Raw genomic sequence first — 9,497 nt, forward strand, 5'->3', positions numbered from 1 at the left:
CTATCATTGAGTATTTCTGATCTTCCTTAAACTGCAAATGTCAAGATTTCTGGAGCTCAACCACCTAGGTTCAAATGTACCACCCCTCCTACTATGTAACTTAGGCAACCTGCTTTACCTCTCCACACCTCAGGTCTCTTGTGTGCAAACAGAAATAATGATAACATCTTCTTCCTGGGTTTGTTGGAAGGATAACTGAAGGTAAATATGCAACATATGTTTACGAGTGTTGTCATTATCATTATTATTACCATGTGCAAGGCACTGGGGGATGCAGAGGTAACTAAGAAATCTGAAGCGTAGCCCTTGTTGGAAGTAAAAGAAATCACAAATGTAAAACCTTTGATTTAATGAGGTTTTACAGTGCCTAGTCTTCCTTGAAGAGCAAGTAGGAAAAAAGGAAATTCTGTCAGTTAATATCTCCTGTATCTAAAGTCATTCTCGTGGTTTACAGCCATTATTTTTACTCTTTGCTTTAGGCTTTTCATTTGCTTAAAATTGATGGCTTGAAAAGAGAAATTTATCCAGATTCCCTCACCAAGCTGACAGTCCACTGCCACTGTTATTACACTGATTTATCACTATTCTTTCCTCACTGATTTTGACAGGCTAAGGAAGGGGTTTGCTGTCTTACATCTTGACTTTGATAGACACATTCTCCCCAAAAAGCAGCTTATGTCTCTTACTTTCACATCATAAAAGCCATATTCCCTGGTCCAGCTAGGCCAAAAACCTCCCAAATATATGTCAGAAAAAGATTAGACTTCTACTTATATAGGTAATTGCCAGATACGTTACACAGAAAATGTTCAATTTATCAAATAGTTACAAAGATAATCACTAATATGTATTAGTGTGTTTCCTAATTACCAGGGTGTTTATTAGAGATTATTAGAGACTGCAAGAGCAATTCCTCAAATTCAAGAGCCCAGAAAAAAATAACTCTTATAGGTTTGATGTCAATGAAAATTATAAAGTAGACACTATTAGTTGTATTACTTAAAATACACACATTCACAAAGGTAAAAGTAAACACTGAAAAAAAAAGTTGGAAACCTGCAAGTTAGAGATATTTTTTATGTTGGTTTTATAAAACTAGCATAACAAATTATCATAAATGTAGTGGCTTAACCCAGTAGAAATTTAATCTAAATTCTAGAAGTGAGATGCTTGAAAACAAAGTTTGGCAAGGCCTCCAAAATCTCAAGAGGAAAACAACAACTTGCAGTGGGGACAGGGATTCCTTGGTTTGTGGCTGCATCACTCTCCCCGCTCCACCTCCTTCTCTACAGGCCCTTACAAAGACACGTGTTAAACAAATTTTATGGAACAACATTATTTTGGAGAAGCGTCTGGTTCCCAAAAAAGCAGACCAAACCAGAATAAGGTCATTTCTACTAAGTACCTAATTAAACTAAACTTTAAAACTGGTCAATGTTTTAAAAGAATAGAAGATTCCAGTCAACCTAAGTGCTATGTTGAGATCTGAAATGTCCCCCAGATAAATATCTCATGTGTTCAGAGGTGTAGCTTTTGGAAGGTAATTGGAGGGTGGATGTGCTATACTTCATAGTCTGTTAATCCACTGGTGACTTCAGAGCTAAATGTAATGTTAGGAAGTTAGGCCTTGTGGGGCTGTGACCTAGAAGGGTATATTCTTGCCCTTGGCTCTTCCTTTCTCTCTCTCTCTCTCTCTCTCTCTCTCTCTCTCTCTCCTTCTCCTGGCTGCAATGTTTCAGAAGATTTCCTCCACATATCCTTCCATCTTGATATTTCTGCCTCAGGCCAGCTGATCATAGACTGAACCCTTCAAAACCATTAGCCAAATAAACCTCTTGTTATGGTTTGGATCTAAAATATTCCCCAAATTTGCATGCATGTGGAAGGTGATTAGGTCCTGGGGGTGTGCTAACTTGTTAATAGGAGGTGGGGCCTGATAAGAAACAGGTACTGGAGGCATGACCTGAAGGAGTACAATCTTCTTCCTGGCTCCTCTCTTCTCTCTCTGCCTTCTGGCTGCCAAAGATTAAGCAATTTTTGCTCCACCATGACCGTCTGTGATCCTATTTTTGCCTTGAAACCTGCAGACCCATGGACTAAAACCATGAGCCAAAGTAATCTTAACTTCTTAGAAGTTGCAGGTTTTGAGTATTGTGTCTCAGTGATAGGAAAGTGACCAATACATCTCTCCTGCTTTAAATTGCAGTCATTGGTTGTTTTGTTCCAGCAACAGAATAGCTACCTAATACATACAATCAATATGATAACAAAGTCCCTATTCTTTTAACCCCAAGGGAAGCAATTTTGAAATGATGATCTTCACTTCTCATGGTCTGTTTCTGCTTTCTTCAGTAATTCTCTGCTGATAAAGTTGATCTCTTCTTGCCAACTCATCAGAACATTTATTGTGTTTCACAGAGTGAGGTGCTACCTAATTCTAGGATCACAAAGGAAAACTAATTAGATCTCTAAACTAAATTTGGACTAATTTTTTTTTCTTTCAATACTTGTTATTGGATTTAAAGCCTATCTGGATAATACAGAATGCTTTCATTCTAAGATCCTTAAATTAATTCCATTTTCAAAGATCCTATTTCCGGGGCTGGGGATTTAGCTCAGTGGCAAAGTGCCTGCCTGGCAAGCGCAAGGTCATGAGTTCGATTCCTGGTACTGGAAGAAAAACAAACAACAACAACAAAAAAACAAGTATCCTATTTCCAAATAAGGTCACATTCATAGGTTCCTTGGAATAGAACATGGATATATATTTTAGAGGTCATGATTCAATCACTACAATAATACAGAGGAAGCAAACACAGATCATTTGTTCCCCAAATGAGATGGGGCACTTAATCCCAAATGCATTTAACTCCTAGCTCTAACCTGCAAGCTTTTTAAAGACAGAGATTTTGACTTTTTAGCTCTACATCTTTTATTCTCCCAGAGTAGAGACTTATATTCAGTGGGCCAAGCCAGGACACTACTAGCCACAAGTGACCTATCTTAGATGTTAGTTGATCAGCTTTAGCACCTGGTATCCACAGACAGAATTTCTCACCTCTGTGTAATGCCAGTTTAAAAATCACCCTCTCTCAGCAACTAGATCCTGCCCAGTCAAGCCAACAATCACTTGTACAAATGATTTGCTCTGTGCAGAAGTGTATCTATTATAAGGTAAATGAACTTTAAATTTTAGCAAAAGGGGCCTTTTTTAAAGGAGGCTGTGGCATATTATATCCAGAATCTGCTATTTTATTGATGAAGACTCCCAAACTGTAGATATTTTAGGCCTCCAAAACCTGAATCAGCCCCACCTCCTATATCCAGTGGCAGTTCTAACTTACAGATTACACAATGGGACTTAATAAATATTCATCAAGCTGATTAATACCTATTTTCCACCAACACTAGTAAAAATACTTGCTTTTGAGGATTCCAAGAGTACAATGGAGAACAGAGATGGCAATAAAGAAATCACCAAAAAAGATCATGACTCAGTTAACTGCTATAAAGTTACATGCTTTCAGAAGGGACAAGAGGGTCTGAGGTAGGTAGGGAGGTTTCTGAGAAAGCCAACAGCAATAGCAGAGCTGAGATCTAAAGACAGTAATAAGTAACTTGGCAGAAAGAAAGAAGTGGAAAGAGAATTTTCCAGACTGAGGCAAGAGAAGTACTACAGAGAGAAAGAACCTGGTGTTTCCAAGGAACTGAAAGGGGGTAAATTAGCTGAAGTGCAGAGGATAAAGAAACTCGGTATAAAATGCACTTGGGCAGACAAATCAACCACACAGGCCCTATCAGCAATATAAAGATTGATAATAAGAACAACAAGTGTTGAAGTGAGCTCAGTTTGAGTATCAGGGTGGAGGTGGGGAGCACAGCTAGGAGAAATGACCAGCCAATGTGTGTTATAGAAATATTGCAGCTCCACCATAGAAATTAACTGGGCCAAGGCAAGAGTGGGCAGGGAGACCCTGGTACCAGGCTCCTGGGGCAAACCAGGAAGAAATAACAGAGGTATGGTGGGAGTAGGAACAATGGACAAGAAATGGAAAGAACTGCAAAGATATAAAAGTAGCAAGAGTGAAATATTCATATTTGTTGGGAGATGGGCCATCAGCAGTAAGGGTAAGTTGTCAGCTGTAATACTGTAGACGGAATGTCAAATTCATACATTGAAATTGCAAGCCCCAGTATGATGGTATGACTTTGGAAGGTGACTAGGTCATGATGCTAAAGCTCTCATGAATAGGATTAGTACCTTTACAAAGGAGTCCCAAGAAAGATATCCCTCATCCCATGCACCATGTAAAGACAAGGGAAATGGTGTCATCTATGAACCAGAGGGCTAGATCCCATCATACATCAGCTCTTTCAACATCTTGGACTTACCAACTGCTAGCACAGTAAGAAGTAAATTTCTGTTGTTTAAAGCTATCCAATCTATGGTAATGTGTCAGAGCCCCCAAAGTGGACTAAAACAGACAATTACTGGATTACTTTAGTTATATAACTGATTGAATAGTAGTGTGTTAGCTAGGGTGGAAACTCTAGTGGGAAGTCCATTTATTTGGACAGAAAAAGGAAGGTTGAATTTTAGATTCCAGCTGGGCATACTGAATTAACAAGGACCTTGACTCTTCCAACTGAAAATATCATGTAGGAGCCTGAACACACAGAAACTCAAAAGAGAGTTCTAGGTAGAGTCATAAATTTTTCATTGATCAAGGGACGACAGAAGTTGTGGAGGTGAATGAGATCATATAGAGCAAAAGGAAAAAGAAGGAAAGAGAGAGCCCCAAAACAAACTTTGAGAAGGACTGCCTGGTTTGCTAGAGGAGGATTCCCACTATAAAGGGGAAGGAGAAGGAGGGAGCATCAGGAGACAGGAGGAAACCTGGAGAATGCTGGCCCACACAGTCAGGGGGAAAGGATGTCAAAAGGAAGGATATGGAGAGATGAACGGTACCGGAGGGTACAGATTAGGGCAGGACGTGTCATCAGGTTTACTGAAATGGAAGTCAGGAAGCAGAGTGCTTCTATAAAGAAGAATTCTTTTATAGTTTACAGCTCTAAACTATGGGTGGGATGGAACTATACCACTTGTTAATCCACTATCATGGTTGCTGCTGCCAAAAGTTAAACCATCCTACAAGAGTTTTTATATAGTCTCTGTGTCATTTGGCAGAAGAGGACTGTTGTATAAGTTACTACAGGATAATAGTATTTCAGGAATCTGCAGTTTGGCCCAGTTTAAAGTTTGCATGAGGATTGTTATGGTTTATATCTAGATGTCCCCCCAGAGCCTTGTGCAGTCATAGGAGGAGCTTTGTAGAGGTGGCAGAATCTAGACTGTGTGATGCTGGGATTGATTCATGGTGTGATGCTAGGTTTAAGGGTGACCCACCTTGAGTGTGAATGTTACCTTCCCTAAGAGTGGGTAACCTGGATAGAATATAGGGGACAGTAAAAGAGCTGCGAGGAGATAGAGCGTTGAGGAAGGATTGTTACTTTTGTTTGTTTCTTATTGTGCAATTTTATTTCCTTTGGTTTTCTAACCCAGGAAATTTGTTGTTTTCATAAGCCAGTAGAATGTGTTTGAAAGGGAGTCTGCTTAGATAAGAGACAAAGAGATCATGGCTGGCATCAGGCTCCTGAGAATGCAGGAGGGGGTGGTATTCAGTGTGCAGGTGAGCAATACACTGAAGGTAGGATGGATGTTCTCTGATGGCCTCATTTCCCTGCTGAGTGTGAGGGGCAGCAGCAAGAGGAGGCAGCAGTGTGTACAGAGAGAAAAGATCTGAAAGGCTTGAGCTAGGAAGGAGTTCATGCTCCAGACATTGGGCCACGTTGCCAGGAGAAGTCTCATGCCAAGCAAAGGGATCCAATTTTCTAGACTCCCCGTGTGGCACAGGCTGCCCGGGTGTCCTCTCACAAAGTGCTCCTGGCTTGTACGAAAGGATTTCCACTAACATTATAGGAGGTCTTCAGTGTCCGTAGAAGTCTGGGCCAGAAGACTGTATTTTAAATCTCCAAGCAGTTTTCTGGTGCAGCAGATTTAGAAATTGGAATGCCTCTTTGTGACAAACCATTTCTCCTTTCCAAGAAAACTACCCATTTTTCTTGAGGAAAACTATAAAGTCATACCCACTCACACAGTCATTTCAGGGGCCCCGCTAAGTGTTCTCCGTGGTGACATAAACTGTGTGCGAGTTGAATCAGAAAGATCCCCACTGGGTCCATGGCTTTGGGCTGGGAACTGGTTTTGTGGTCTGTTTGGAGTCACACGGCATGAGGGCTGTTAATCATTAGTTGTTTCTTTGGAGATGTTTTTAATCTCATTCGCACTTTCATTCTAAGTCAGGAGGCCAGGTTAATATGTGCAAAGCAATTAGCAAATTCAGGGGAGTTTCTTAATGCAGGGACTCAGACTTGAAGGCCAGAGAGAGTTGGAAAAGTGAAGGAGAAAAGTAAAGGATTCTCCAAAAGGGGAAGTGAGAGAGAGAGAGAAAGCGAGAGAATGTGTGTGTGTGTGTGTGTGTGTGTGTGTGTGTGTGACTGCTCTGCACATGGTTGTGTTTCCATCACTTACTGGCTGCACGGCTTTGGAAAACTCACTCAGCCTCTGTGTGCCTCTTTTCCCACACTGTGACGTACCAGTGCCTACCCACAGGGCTGAACTGAGGACTCAAGAACGTCATTCTTACAACATTCTTACTTCCGGGCCAGTGTAATATGAACCATCCCTTCAATACTGTCCTTTCTTGCACTGTGATTACTGTGTGTTAGAATATTAAGAGGTCAACTACTTCTATATTACAAACCAAACTTTGAGGCCACTGAGCAGGACTTAGCAAGCAGGTACAAATGGAAACTGTGACCCCTGCTCCCTCACCCACAGTATAAGTATGGAAAAGGAACATAAGGAAGCAATTACCGGAAACAAGTGTCTCTCTGAAGAGAGTTGGGGTGGTTTTGAGTCTCCTTTCTCAAGAGCAAGGGTGTCCCTCATCTCTATCTGGATAAGAAGCTTCACCAGGGTCACTTGGAAGAGTCTGGTGTCTGCTCCATCTTCAAAATATCAAGAACACAGAGTTCTCTTTTATTCTGGAGAAGAGAGGCAGAACTGGCTTAGTCTGTATCCTGACAGTTTGGCCCAAAGCAGCAAGAGCGCTTCCTGTAATGTACACCACACTCAAGCCTCGTGCAAGAAGGAGCTGGCCAAAAGGCCAGTGGGATTGCTGATAAGGTGGACCTCAGGTAAATGAGTTGAAAATGGCTAAGAACAGAGGAAGTAATTACAGGGGACTAATTAGAATGGACATGCTTTCACCCATGTCTAGGGAACCACAGGAATCTCTAACCAAGGAATGCACTGAGAAGATAAAAGGACCGGGTATGAGAGAGAAGAAGAGTTCCCTGGAGAAAGAAACAAACAGGACGACAACCCCATGACAGGAAGTCTTGGTTGTACACTGTCAAACCCAAAGAACACAAAGACCAGCTCAAGTCAGAATTAGGCAAAGTGTATGAGTTTGTACTGCTGCTATAACAAATCATCACAAACTTAGTGGCTTAGGACAATGTAAATTTTATAGGTCTGGACGACACATGTCTGGATGAGTCTGAATGGGGTAATATCAAAGCATCAGCAAAGTTGTCTCTCTTTCTACAAAGTCTATGAAAGAATCTAGATTTTCTTGTCTTTTCATGCTTCCAAAGATGGTCATGGCTCATAGCCTTGTTCCATTTTCAAAGCTAGCAATGGTAAGTCAAGTTTCCCTCATGTTCTATCACTGTGATACCCTCCTGCCTCTGCTTTCCATATACAAGGACCTTTGGTATTACATTGACTCCTCTGGGAAATCCAGGATAATCTCACCATCTTGAGGCCAGCTGATTAGCAATCTTATAAGCTTAATTCCCATTTACCATGTAACCTAATATGTTCACAGGTCAAAGGTGCTAGGATGTACACATCTTTGAGGAGCCATTATTGCCTTTTCCATAATAAAATTGTTTTTCCCCTTACCTCCTCTCTCCACCTTAAATTCAGCCTCAGAGGAGGCAAAGAAGCCTAATCAGTGTTGGTAGAGGAGGAAAAATGCTGGGTTCATGTTACAATATGGCTCTTGAAGGTCCTGTATGTTCAACACTTGTCCCCAGGGTGGTGTTATTGGAAGGCAATGGAACACATAAGAGGTAGAGTCTAGTGGGAGGTATTTGGGTCGCTGCACAATACTCTTTAAGGAAACTATAGCACCCCAACCCCTTTTTTCCTCTCTTTTGTCCTCTGACCTCCAAGTAAGTGGTTTTTGCCTCATCAAGCACTCCTGCCATGATGTGCTGCCTTGCCACAGGCTAAAAACAACAGGATCAACTGACCATGGACTGAACCCTCTGAAACTGAGAGACAAGACAAATCTTTCCTCTTCGTAAGCTGATTATTTCAGTTATTATAGAAACAGAAAATTAGCACACACATCCGGGAATCAGAAAAGGAGCCAACTGCTTTCTCTTTACCCATCATCAGGCCCATCGTGCTAAACTTTGTCATTAGTGTACGGAGCAGCCCAAAGAGGGAGATCATATTTAAAATAAAGATAAGCTGCAGAAAGACAAGGGCCTCACGACCTCACTGAGAAGTCAGACCCGGAAGACTTGATCTTATTGACATTGAGAGTGTAATGGTGGTTACCATAGCCGGGGCCCACTGGGGAGAAAGAGGCATTAATAAGGGAGTACTAAGTTACACTCAGACAGGAGCAGAGAGTGTTGAGGTCCTATTGCACAGTATGGTGACTATAGATAACAACAAATAAAGTGCTGTATATTTCAAATCTACAAGAAATTTTTGAAAGCTTTCAATATGAAGAAATTATAAGTGTCTGGGGAGATAAATGTTTGAACTGAATTAAACATTATGCAATGTGTACATGTATAAAATGTTACATGGTATCCCATTAATATGTACAACATTTGTGTCTTTGTGTACCAGTAGAAAAAATTAAACAGATTGAAGTAAAATTAGAGTTAAAATTAAAGATAAAGATTTTTATTATTCTACTTCAATAATTAAGTAACTGAGTTGCAACTCTGGCCGGAAATAATAGGTGACTTTTTAATTATAACAAAAGGTATGAGATTATTTTCCTGGATTTTATCCAAGGCAAAGAGAAACTAGACCAACAGAGTGAGCACAAATGGGTGTTGGAGGAAAGGTAGAGAGTTCTTTTTTGAATACATTCCCACCATTCCTTTTAGTTTAATGTACCAGATATGATTGCCTCTATTCTTATTGCTATGATAGTTATTATTAAAGCTACCTCCTTCAATTAGACTTGGAGCAACAGGAAGGCAAAAATCCTATCTTGTTCATCTGCATATCCATGCAGCAGCACATGCCTGAAATATTGCAAGTATTTAAAAAATGGATGTTTGTGTTCCAGGAGCGGTTAGACACCTGGGCTCGAGTCTGTGCTCGCCCACACTGCCAC

This window comes from Chinchilla lanigera, unplaced genomic scaffold (assembly GCF_000276665.1).
Source record: "Chinchilla lanigera isolate Chin_1 unplaced genomic scaffold, ChiLan1.0 scaffold00037, whole genome shotgun sequence".
Taxonomy (NCBI): Eukaryota; Metazoa; Chordata; class Mammalia; order Rodentia; family Chinchillidae; genus Chinchilla; species Chinchilla lanigera.